At 38.3% G+C, this 13,323-nt stretch overlaps 1 long non-coding RNA gene across 7 annotated transcripts in view; it reads right to left on the bottom strand.

Moving 5' to 3' along the window:
* LOC119058084 (uncharacterized) overlaps positions 1-13,323 on the bottom strand; it is a 224,730-nt gene that overhangs the window by 100,815 nt on the left and 110,592 nt on the right. For all 7 annotated transcript variants that reach the window (XR_008390123.1, XR_008390122.1, XR_005084194.2 and 4 more), the window contains exons 6-7: positions 12,831-12,948; positions 3,952-4,070 (exon numbers count right to left, since the gene is read on the bottom strand). This is a non-coding gene — a long non-coding RNA (uncharacterized LOC119058084). The remainder of the gene's footprint in view (positions 1-3,951; positions 4,071-12,830; positions 12,949-13,323) is intronic.

Raw genomic sequence — 13,323 nt, forward strand, 5'->3', positions numbered from 1 at the left:
GGCAGCGTGCATTTCAGCACAAACGGGGTGGTGAGAGAAAGGCCTTAGAAGAACTTGAGAATGCAAAGACCAGCTGCTCCAAGATATCCACTTGCTGGCATAATTTGCACTGAGGCCCTGGCACAGACATTTTATTTCTAAAAGTTTCCCTTGGTTATCTCTTTGGGCTTTATTATCCGTTCATACGCTCGGGATTCATATCACATAAAACTGGACTTTGCAAATTTGAAACTAACCAATATCATTTTCAAAAGCTCTCTGAAAAATAAAATGGATTATGCAGAAAATTTTAGTAAATGGAAAATATTGCATATACAGAGTCTGAGGCAATCCAGGACATTTTAAACTAGAAAGCAGATGGAATAAGAGCAATATAAATTAGTGTAACTATATTTTGCCAACTGCAAAGTGACTCTAATTCCAAACAGAATTCTCCCCAACTTGTTGATTGCATGTATATTTGTTTTTAATTACTTCTGGGTAGAATTTGGTGAGATGTTTGGAGTTAGAATCATAGAATCTGAAGATCTAGAGAATACCGAATCTTGCCAACCCACCCATGGAGTATCAAACTAAGGAAACAAACATATAAAGTACGAGCAAGGTGTTTATACTGGAAAACAATGTCCATGCATAAGTTATATAAGCCAATTAACAAAGACTATGCATGTGGCGCTTGTAAGAATGCCCTGCCCCACCAAGAGAAAGTCCATTAAATGCCAAACAGAGGGGCACAACTGCAGTCCTTCCTGGCCTTGGCCCTTGCAACATGACCTACACCTTGGATATCTCAGCAGCTTCCCAATAGAAGAGTCTTCAGCTTCTGATTGTCAAAGTCAGAGCAGGTCTGAATCCTGACTCAGTCCACTCTAGGCCATCCAGTCAGGCTCGAAGGTTTAAGCAAATGACCCTGACTGGAAGAAATCAACTCAGTCACACTAGAGCACACTGACTGGCTAATTTATGAAAGGGCGGAGAGAGGTTGACACAGATTTTTCACTGCAGTATAAACTACAGTAAAGAAGCAGATAATCTGATTACTTCTCAGAGAAGTAATCTCCATATTCTCCATATTCCTGCCAAGAGCTCAGGCCTTAAGCCACTTTCTTGGGCTGAGTATGAGTACAGACGGGATTAGACCAGCAGGCTATTGTCAACCAAGGGGGCCTGTGGGGACTAGTGCTGCAGTCAAGTCCCACAGACGACTCCCAGTCCACTGACCAGCAGGACTCCTGTTTGGACATGGAATCTTGCTCTGTGTCCAAAGTCCAGACTGGCTGTGGTTGGCAAAGTCCACGTTTTTAATGACGAACCACTTTAGAGTAAGGATGATGATAACGGAATGAAGATTTCCCCTGCGGCTGCAGTCTCTCTTCCCAACGGCATCATGGAGTGAGCACAGAACTGCATGCTCACAACCAGTGGAGAGGCATGACAAGGTGTTTGATGCATTCTCACTTTTTCTTTGACATACAAGACCTCTACATTTTTTTATCTCTGCCACAAAGACATCTTCGTACCCCCCTGCCCAGTGTCAGATCTTGTACCAGCTGCTACTATCAGGAGAAAGGCTCAGGGCGGAACCAGCATCTGGAAATACATTAATTTTGCATGAAAGTAGAGGATGATAGAAATTACAGAGACTGAAAATGAGAGACATCTGTTCATTACAGAATTTAACACGCAGCAACAGCATAAAGCAGCACTGGTGAGGAGGCGGGTATAAGGAACTACAGGAATGACCAGGGAAGGTGCTCTCCACCCCAGACTCAAAGAGGGTACACCCACCAGAAGGAACTGTGAGAGGCAAGCCGGGGAAATGAAACCAACTCCCGAACTCAAATATCGAAGGACCTGCGACATGATACCACAGGGGAACTGAGAGGGGTCAGAATTCCCAGTCCCACTAGAGCCAAACTTTAGTCCTCTTTCATCTTTGGAGAGCTCTGAAAAAGGATAGAAGGACTAACCACTTGGAATCCCAGCCGTGAAGAATGGAAAGGCAGCACTTCCAATACAATATCTGTATGCAAGCATTCAGTTTCTTGCCAAGCAAAGGCAAAGATGTGAACACACTTCCATTCATAAACTGAAATAATGTACTGGGGCCATTTCTGAATCTCACTAAGGACTCACTCTCTACACAATGGCCATAGTTTTCCATGGGCCTGTGCCCTTCACAGCTCAACTAGCCTCCCTACAGTTGCTTTTGGAATCAGGGCAGTTCAGTTCACCACGGGAGCTTATGGGAGGCTGGCCGAGATTTACTGCCACCATGACAAACCTGTGCACTTTAAGTAAAGGAGCGATGAGAGTAACTAGTACCCTAGAAATAAGTGGTAGCATAACATGAGGCCTAAACCCAGTGCTACAGACTTGTAAATTACACATCCAGCAAAGTTTCTGGGGGAGAAAAGTGAATGGGATTGTAGACAGCAAATATAACAACATTCGCTTACCTTGGAGGACAGTCTAGAGAAAGGGCTGATAAAAATTATTACAAATCACTATGCACACATAAAGTGCTTTATAATAAACACTAATTCTTTAATCCCACATTGTGTGTTTTGATGCTTAAGAAAAAGTTGAACTGAAAGAGTAAGAGGAGCAACCTTCATACTCTGTCATTTTCTAGGTTTAAGCAAAAACAAAGAAAACACAGAAAAGAAAAGAAAGGAAAAGAAAGAAAAGAATACCCCAAGAAGTTCATTTTTTAAATTGCTGCTTATGTAACAGGAGCCTGAGAACTACACCAGAATTTAATTGAAGGAAAAGTAACTGTAGGGGAATTGCTTGGAGAGCAGCCAGAAGGGTTTTAACAGCTGGAAGTTGAAAAGTGATTAATTTTGACAGCAATAAAAGCCTCATGTTCATACATAATTATGCTTAGATTTGTGGGCTGCTGGAATTCTTTTTCTAATCACTATTAACCTTATACTGTCCAAAATGAAATTTAGATCATTTAAATGAATCCTTATTTTTAAGTTGAACAGTGATTTGCTTTCAGTGGTTTTGACTCATCTCAAGACAACAGAGACAGGGGAGAACGTATAGAATAACTGGTAGGTTCAAATACTCTTCTGAGTATCCTTAGAACATAATGGAAATAAAGTCATTTCATTTCACCCTATGCAGGAACAATAACCAAAAAAGGGGGGTGGGGTTCAGGAAAAAGGCACACAAAGCAAAGATATTGAATAGGATATTGAATAGTGGTCTGTTGTCAACTATACAATTCAACTACATCCCTAGAAATAGGCAATAAAGACAAATCTATAAATGAATACCATGATGCTACACTCAAAATACTGCATAGACTAAGAAAGTGATGAATTAAACTGAATTCTAGAACTGGCAGTGTTACTAATTTGCTATAAAAGCTTGGACAAGTCACTTAATCTCTTCATGATTTCTCTGTTCCCCACATAGGAAGAGAGGGATGGAGTAGATAATTTAGATCTAAAATCTAATTATATTAAATCACCTTCTCTAGGATTAGTCACATTCTGAATATTTTTTTCCTTAGTCACCTTTACTATCCTGTTCCAACCAGTTTGACCAGATGAAGTGAAACTTTGCTAATATATGTTCAAATTGACTGGAAATTATTAATATTTAATAATAACAACTATAACAATTATAGCAGTTTCTAAGGCATGATTCTAAGAACTATAAATTATTATATGTTAACCCCACAATTACTCTATCTGGTAAGTCCTATAGTTCTATTACTACTATTATCCCATTTTAGGAAACTAAAACCATGAAGAGGTTACATGACTTCCCAGAGTCTACAGTCACCTAATGAAAAAGCAAAGATTTGGGATCTCTAATGTCCTATTGTTTCTAAGCAAATACATAGTATTGCAGAATGAAGAATAATGAACCGAACCCAACTCAAAAAAAAGCCAAAACTGAATTTAGTTTCAGCTCTTTGGTTTTTTGAATTACCTTAGACAGTCCATCAATTTCTCCATTCCAATTTCCTAATTGTAAAGTGCAGAAGTTCTCCAAATTTGAGGTTCTCAGGGATGATGCTGGGCCCAGGAGCATCAACCTCACCTGGGAACCTGTAAGCAAAGCAAATTTTTTTTTTAATTTTTTATTCTTATGCACTGAATTTGGGGGGATGATATTAGTTAATAAATTATACAGGTTCGGGTGTGCACTTCTATAATACATCATCTATATGTCGTATTTTGTGTTTACCACCCCAAGTCAAATCTCCTTTCATCACCATTTATCCCCCTTTTAACCCCTTCTACCTCCCTCCAATTCCCTTTCCATCTGGTAATCACCATACTGTTATCTGAATCTATGAGGGTTTTTTTTAATCCCTTCACCTTCTTCACCCAGCCCCCAATGCCTCTCCCCATTAGCTGTCAGCCTGTTCTCTATCTCTGAGTCTGTTTCTATTTTGTTTGTTAGTTTATTTTATCTATTATATTACACATATGAGTAAAATTATATGGTACTTGTCTTTCTCTGACTGGTTTAATTCACTTAGCACGATACCCTCTAGTTCCATCAATGCTGTTGCGGAGGGTAAGATTTCCTTCTTTTTACAGCCAAGTAGTATTCCACAGCATAAAGGTACCAGTGCTTTTTTATCCACTTATCTTGCACTCCACCCCAGACCTGTGGATTCAGAAACTCTGGGCATTCATCTGTGTTCAACAAGCCCTCCAAGTAATTCAGGTAGATCCTAACATTTGAGAACAACCATCAAGGTGATCACTACATTTACCTTTTGATCCTCACATATAGTGATTTTATCTACTAATATCTGGTTTCAAGTAACTGGATTTCAAACGGAGGTGGTTTTAGCATATTTAAATTCTTCTCCCCTGATTCATCAGACACTTGGACCCCATTGCCAGAGGACAGGATACATAATGTTGGCTTACTGGAATGATTGTTTTCTTAGACATCATCAGAGCATTATGGAATTAGAAGGCAGAAGGGAGTTTTGAATCTAAACAGAGTGATGTCATTGTGAATGTTTTGTTACCTAGGGCAAAAGTATGAAATTGAAGCCTAGAGTCATAGCCTCAGCATAATCTGGGTTCTTTTTTTTTTGTCATTCTATTGCAGTTGTTCCAATTTTCCCTCTTTGCCCTACTCTGCCCATCCCACCCTCCACTCCCACAGTCCATTCCCACACTGTTGTCCATGTCCATGAGTCATTCATACATGTTCTTAAACTTGTCCCTTCCCCTTCTTTCAACAATTATCCCCCCACCTCTGGTCACTGGCAGTCTGTTCCATGTTTCCATGCCAATAGAACCAAGTCTGTGGTTCTATTTTGTTCATTAGTTTATTTTGTTTGTTAGATTCCTCTTATAGGTGAGATCGTATGGTATTTGTCTTTCACAGAATGGTTTGTTTCACTTAGCATAATATTCTTCAGTTTCATCCATGCTTTTGCAAAAGGTAGGAGTTCCTTCTTTCCTTCTGCTATGTAGTATTCCATTGTATAAATGTACCACAGTTTTTTAATCCATTCATCTACTGATGGTCACTTACGCTGTTTCCAGCACTTGGCTTTTTGTAAATAGCACTGCTATGAACACAGGGGTGTATAAGTTCTTTTGAATTAGTGATTCAGGATACTTAGGTATAACTCCCAGCAGTGGAATCGCTGAATCAAAAGGCAGTTTCATTTTTAGTTTTTGGAGGAAATTCCATACTGTTTTCCACAGTGGCTGCACCAGTCTGCATTCCCACCAACAGTGTGCTAGGGTTACCTTTTCTCTGCACTTGTTGTTTATAGATTAGTGATAGCCATTCTGACAGGTGTGAGGTGATACCTCATTGTGGTTTTAATTTTCATCTCCCTGTTGGCTAGTGATGTTGAGCATCTTTTCATATGTCTATGGGCCATCTGTATGTCCTCCATGGAGAAGTGTCTATTCAGGTTCTTTGCCCATTTTTTAATTGGATTTTTGTCTTCCTAGTGGCTTACTGGAATGAGTCACATAAATTCTTTATATACATATTGGAGATCAAACTATTGTCTGATGTATCATTGGCAAATTTGTTCTCCCATATGGTCAGTTCCCTTTCATTTTGGTGGTGGTTTCTTTAGCCATGCAAAAGCTTTTTAATTTGATTTAGACCCATTCATTTATTTTTTTTTCTTTGTTTCCCTTGCCCAGGGAGATACATCAGCAAAAATATTCCTATGTGGGATATCTGAAATTTTACTGCCTATGTTTTCCTCTAGGACTTTTGTGGTGTCACAACTTACATAGTATTTTATCCGTTTTGTGTTTATTTTGATATATAGTGTAAGTTGGTGGTCTAGTTTCATTTTTTTGCATGTACCAGGCCAGTTCTCCCAACACCATTGATTGAAGAGGTTATTTTTACTTTATTGTGTGCTCATGCCCCCTTTGTCAAATACTAATTGACCATAGAGACATAATCTTTATTTCTGGGCTCCTTATTCTGTTCCATTGATCTATGTCTCTGTTCTTATGACAGTACCAGACTGTTTTGATTACAGTGGCCTTGCAGTATAGTTTGATATCAGGTATTGTGATCCCTTCTACTTTGTTTTTCTTTCTTAATACTTCTGAGGCTATTTGGGGTCTTTTTAGTTCCATATAAATTTTGAAATGTTTGTTCTAGATCTGTGAAATATGTCATCAATATTTTAATAGGAATTATGTTGAATCTGTAGATTGCTTTGGGTATTATGGATATTTTAATGATGTTACTTCTTCCAATCCATGGACACAGTATATGCTTCCATTTATTTGTATCTTCTTCAATTTCTCTCTTTAGTTCTATATAGTTTTCCAAATAAAGATATTTTATCTCCTTGGTTAAATTTATTCTAGGTACTTTATTTTTCTTATTGGTGTGGTAAATAGGATTTTTTTCCTCTTCTCTGTTTCTGGTATTTCATTGTTGGTATAAAAAAAGCCTTTGATTTCTAAATACTTTGTATCCATATATTTTGCCAAATTCACTTTTTAGGTTGAGTAATTTTTTGGTGGAGACTCTAGGGTTTTTTATGTATACTATCGTGTCATCTGCAAATAATAACAGGTTTCTTTCCTCCTTTCCAGTTTGGATGCCTTTTATTTCTTTTTCTTGTCTGATCACAGTGTCTAGAACTTCCAGTTGAATAAGAGTGGTGAAAGTGGACACCTTTGTTTTGTTCTTGTTCTTAAGGGAAAAGCTTTTAGATTTTGTCTGTTGAGTATAATGTTGGCTATAGGTTTCTCGTGCATGGCCTTTGTTATGGTGAGGTGTGCTCCCTCTATTCCCATTCTGCTGAGTGTTTTTATCATAAATGGGTGCTGCACTTTATCAAATGCTTTTTTAGCATCTGTTGATATGATCAGATGACTTTTATCTTTCTTTTTTTATGTGCTATATTGTCTTTATTGATTTGGGGATATTGTACCATCCTTGCATGCCTTAGATGAATCCCATTTCATCATGGTGTATGATCTTTTTAATGTATTGCTGAATCTAGAGTGCCAATATTTTGTTGAGGATTTTAGAATCTATACTCATCAGAGATATTGGCCTGTAGTTTTCTTTGTTGTGTCTTCACCTCTTTTTAAAATTAGGATAATACTGGCCTTATAAAAACAGTTTGGGAGTCTTCCCTGTTTTTACATTTTTTGGAATAGATTGAGAAGGATAGGAGTTAGTTCCTTAAATGTTTTGTAAAATTCACCTGTGAAGCCCTAGTCCAGGGCTTTGTGTACCAGTTTTGGGTTACTGCTTCAATTTCACTAGCTGTTATTGGTTTATTCAGGCTTTCTGCTTCTTCTTGATTCAGTTTTGGAAGATTATATGTTTCTAGAAATTTGTCCCTTGTGCTCAGGTTCTCCAATTTCTTGGCATATAGTTGTTCATAGTCATACTTTACAATCATTTGTACTTGTGTGGTACTGGTTGTAACTTCTCCTCTTTCATTTCTGATTTTATTTATTTGCAGTCCTCTTTTTTTTTCTTGATTAGTCTGGTTAAGTTTTGTCAGTTTTATTTATCTTTTCAAAGAAGCAGCTTCTGGATTTATTGATGCTTTGTTTTATTGTTTGTTTGTTTTGTTTTCTTTTCATCTCTGTGCCATTTAATTCTGCTCCAATCTTATCTCCTTCCTTCTACTTGCTATGGGTTTTGTTGCTGTTCCTTTAGCTCTTGTAGAGATAGGGTTAGGTTGTTTATTTTATATTTTTCTGTCTTCCTTAGGTAAGCCTTTATTGCTATGAACTTCGCTCTCAGGACTCCCTTCACTGTGTCCCATAGCTTTTGGGTCACTGTGTGTTCAATTTCATTTGTTTTCAAGCACTTTTTTATTTCTTCCCTGATCTCATTGTTAACCCATTCACTATTTAATAACATGTTATTCAATTCCATGTATTTGAATGGTTTTGAGTTTTTAAATATTTTAAATATATTTAATTGATTATGCTATTATAGTTCCCAATTTTTGTATAAAGATTTTATTTATTTATTTTTAGAGGGGAAGGGAAGGAGTGAAGGAGAGAACTATCAATGTATAATTGCCTCTTGTGTGTCCCATGCTGGGAACTGGCCTGCAACCCAGGCATGTGCCCTGACTGGAGATCAAACCATGATCCTTTGGTTCACAGGCCTGGGTTCAAGCCACTGAGCTACACCAGTCAGGTTCCAATTCCCAATTTTTGCTCGATGCGCCCCCTCTGCTCAGTACCCACTTCCCTCTAGCAATCCCCGCCTCCCTTAGTTCATGTTCACGGATCATGCATATAAGTTCGTTGGCTTCTCCATTTCCTATACTATTCTTAACATCTCCTTGTCTATTTTATACCTACCAATTATACTTCTTAATCCTTGCACCTTGCACCTCTCCCTTCCCTTTGCCACCTGATAAACATCCAAAAGATCTCCATACCATGATTCTGTCCCTGTTCTGGTTGTTTGCTTAGTTTGTTTTTTTAGATTCAGTTTTTGACAGTTGTGAATTTGTTGCCCTTATAATGTTCATAGTTTTGATCTTCTTCTTTTTTTTAAATTAGTCCCTTTAACATTTTATATAACAATGGCTTGGTGATGATGAGCTCCTTTAGCTTTACCTTGTCTAGGAAGCACTTTACTTGCCCTTCCATTCTAAATAATAACTTCGCTGGATAGAGTAATCTAGGTTACATGTCCTTGCTTTTCATCACTTTAAATAATTCTTACCAGTCCCTTCTTACCTGCAAAGTTTCTTTTGAGAAGTCAGCTGATAGTCTTACAAGGTCTCTTTGAAGGTAACTCTCTTCTTTTCTCTTGCTGCTTTTAAGTTTCTCTCTTTATCCTTAACCTTTGGCATTTTAATTATGATGTGTCTTGGTGTGGTCCTCTTTGGGTTCAACTTGTTTGGGACTCTCTGTGATTCCTGAATTTGTATATGTATTTCCTTCACTAAATTAGGGAAGTTCTCTTTCATTATTTTTCAAATAAGTTTTCAATTTCTTGCTCTTCCTCTTCTCCTTCTTGCATCCCTGTGATTCGAATGTTGGTAAATTTGGAGATTTTGCAGAGGCTTCTTAAACTACCTTCATCTTTTGAATTCTTGTTTCTTCTGCTATGGTTGAATATCTATTTTTTTATGTACCAAATCATTAATTTGAATCTCAGCTTCTTCCCCTTCACTGTTGATCCCCTGTAGATTTTTCTTTATTTCAGATTTTTCTTCATGTCTTAGTGCAACATTCATTTCTTCTTTTATGTTGTTGCTGTACTCAGTGAGTTCTTTGAGCATCTTGATCACCAGTGTTTTGAACTCTGCATCTGATAGGTTGTCTGTCTCCATTTTATTTAGTTTTCTGGTGTTTTGTTCTGTTCTTTCATTTGGACCATATTTCTTTGTCTCCTCAATTTGGCAGCCTCCTTGTGTTTGCTTTTGTGTATTAGGTAGAGCTGCTTTGACTCCCTGTCTTAGTAGTGTGACCTATTATAGAAAAGGCACCTATAAATTGCATGGGGTAGAGCCTTAGGTAATCACCAGGGCTGGAAAACCTGCTTCGCTGATTTGTGGTTCTGTATGATGGGAGGGCTCAGAGAGGGAACAGTGCCACTGCCGTGCTTCTTGAGGTTTGTTCAGCACTCGCCTCATTCTCAGTCACTTCACCCACTCCCCATAAGTGACTGGAACTCTTCCAGCTTTCACCCTAGTGGTGAATCCCACACCAGGTGGGTTTGTATATATTCTAAGACCATGTAGGCCCTTTAAGTGAAGTCTCCTGAAAAGCTGGCATTTTTTCCCACTGCCCCACCCACACTGATTTTTACAGCCAGAATTTATGTGACTTTCTCAGCCCTGGAACCCTGTACTGTGTAGTGTGCCTTGGGGCTGGGATCACTTGCCCCCAAGGTTTCCCTCCCAGCTTTTATCTACCACATGTGAATGTGGGACTACCAATTGCACATCACCACCTCCTCTCTGCACCACTCCACAACTCCACCCCTCCTACCCATTTGGATGAATGTGGCTTCTTTAAATCCTTGGTTGCCAGACTTTCTGTTCGATTTTACAGATTATATGACAGTTCTGAATGTTATTTGTTTTGAGGTTAGTTGTAATTCTCTCTGTGGCTGTGTGAGAAGGCAAAGCATGTCTATCTACATCTCCATCTTGACCAGAAGTCCTTCCGTTTTTTCCCTGAGACTGGTTTCTAGTTTCAAGTCATGATTTGAGCACATGCTTGGTAGGATTTCAATTTCTTGAATTTGTTGAGGCTTGTTTTGTGTCCTACCATGTGGTTTATCCTGGAAAATGTTCCATGTGCATTTGATAAGAATGTATATTTTGCTTCTTTGGGGTGAAAGGTTCTGTATATATCAATTAAGTCCATTTGATCTAGAGTGCCATTCAATGCCACAATATACTTGTTGATTCTTTGTTTGGAAGATCTATCCATTGTTGACAGTGTGGTGTTAAAATCCTGTGATGACTGTGGTGAGTTCTTAATCCAATGCCATGCACTACATGGGGGGTTAATTAATCTTTGTTTTTGCCTGAAGCAAATGACACCCAAGCAGATTAGCAGCCTGGAGGAGCTGGCTGTGATTGCTCCCATATTCCCAACTGTGGCAAAATCCAGACCTACCTTTCTCCTCTGAGTCAAGAAGGACACAACCCCAGAGAGAATGTTGGATTATCTCTTAATACTCCATTGCCATAGGGTTATTTGACAGAAAAGTACAACTCACTTGGAGTTGGAAGCCAGACGCCCAACAAGAGACAATTTCAAGTTAACTCATGAGCACCAAGTTTAAATGCATCTTTGCCTTGTTCTCCTCAAGTAACCATCTGCTCATCAGAAATGGCAGGGGAAGACCTCTGAGTTTTTTGGTCAACCATGATATAAATGTCCAATGTGTCATGCTTAATAAACCCACCTTTAAAAGTAGAACATTGTGTGACTTCATGCCCTGATGTACAAGATTATAACCAGCAAGAAGCAAGACTGGTGTCTGTGCTTCCTTTGTATTTCTCCTGATACCTCACTAACATAAATTGTTGTTTGTTGATTAATCTTTTTAATAAGAATACAACCATAAGAAACATAGGCAGAAATGCAAACTCAGAGTTAGAAAAAATTTCTAAAAAAATAGAAATTTAGGAAGGAATAATACATATTGAGAGAAAAGGCTGTCACATAAAGAAACATGAACTTGCCCTGGCTGATGTGGCTCAGTGCATTGAGTGCTGGTCTGTGAATCAAGGGGTCAGCAGTTCAACTCCCAGACTAGGGCACATGCCTGGGTTGCAGGACAGGTTTCTGGTAGGGGGTACACAAGAGGCAACCACACATTGATGTTTCTCTCCCTCTGTCTCTCCCTCCCCTCTCTTCTATCCAAAAATAAATAAAATATTTAAAAAAAGAAATATGAACTTGTTTGGAACTACAGTAACAAAGCAGGCATGCTCCACTCTTTAGGGTGGAGTAAGCCTAAGACTTCCATGTGAAATAACTCTGCCCTTTTGTTTTATGAGAACAAAAGATCCCAAACATTAATTTTAGGCTATCTCAGAGATTAACAATTTTATACTTGGCCATAATAAATATGAGAAGGATTGAAAAAAATGTACAAGCCATTTCCTAATCCAAGTTTACTTAAAATGATATACATATTTTTTGGACTATAAGATGCACCTCCCCCCCCCCCACCAAATTTGGGAGGAATAATGGTTGTTAATGCTGCTGTTGAGTTCTGTTTATATTTATATTGGTGAAATATTATGTTATTTATGTCATTAAGTATTTTACCACATTTTTTGCTTCAAAATTTTGTTTCTATTTTCCTCTAAAACCTAGGTGAATCTTATGGTCTGAAAATACAGTAATTTCAATTTATCATAGAGATTTTGCAGAAATTTTGCATTCTTCTATTACAAATAATTAGGTACAATTTTACAACTCTGGACACCTGTATATTGCTGTCACCCCATAAAGGAGTCAAGCTGACATTTTGATCTTTCTTCTGAACTACACAGCACAATCTATGAAGTAGGTACTACTATCTTACAGATAGAGAAACTGAGGCACAGGAAGGTTAACCCAGCCAAAGTTATAAAACTAGTACATGAAAGAACTTAGGTTTGAGTCCAGGCAATGTGGCTTCAGAGTTCATGGTCTTGAATAATAAAGTCATTTTTGTTTACTTACACCATGTACCACTTAGGAATGCTTTTGGTGACATAACCAAAAATAGCCACTCAGAGTGGCCTTAAAAAATTGTAATTGATGCCCTGGCTGGTGTGGCTCAGTTGGTTGGAGTGTCGTCCAAGCCACAAGCAAAAGTTTTTGGGTTTGATACCTGGTCAGGGCACATACCTAAGTTGCATGTTGAATCCACAATCAGGGTGCATATGATCCTAGGTCCAGGTGTGTATGGGAGGCAAACAAGCTGTGTTTCTTTCTCATGCTGATGTTTCTCTCTCTCTCATTCTCTCTAAAAGCAATGAAAAAAAATGTCCTTGGATGAAGATAAAAATAAATTTTTGAAATAGGAATTCATTTTTCTCAGCAACAACTGTGGAAATAAGTAATTGCTGGAGGGGTTCAATAGCTCACAATGTCCTTGGGGAACAAAGCGCTCTCCATTTTACTGGTTCATCATCTTAACATCATGGTGATTATCTTCTCTCACTCATTGTTCTTCTGGGCACCACCTCCCAATTACACAGAGATCAAAGGAGGAAGAGAAAAACATCTTCTTGAGAGACTTTATCTCTCCATTTGGGAAACTGAGCTTCTGTAGGCTTCACCTTATATCTCACTAGCCAAAACAAGTTCACATGCCATCCTTCAACCAACCAAAGGCCAA

This window comes from Artibeus jamaicensis, unplaced genomic scaffold (genome assembly GCF_021234435.1).
Source record: "Artibeus jamaicensis isolate MK-2021 breed Jamaican fruit bat unplaced genomic scaffold, CSHL_Jam_final scaffold_369, whole genome shotgun sequence".
NCBI classification, from domain to species: domain Eukaryota; kingdom Metazoa; phylum Chordata; class Mammalia; order Chiroptera; family Phyllostomidae; genus Artibeus; species Artibeus jamaicensis.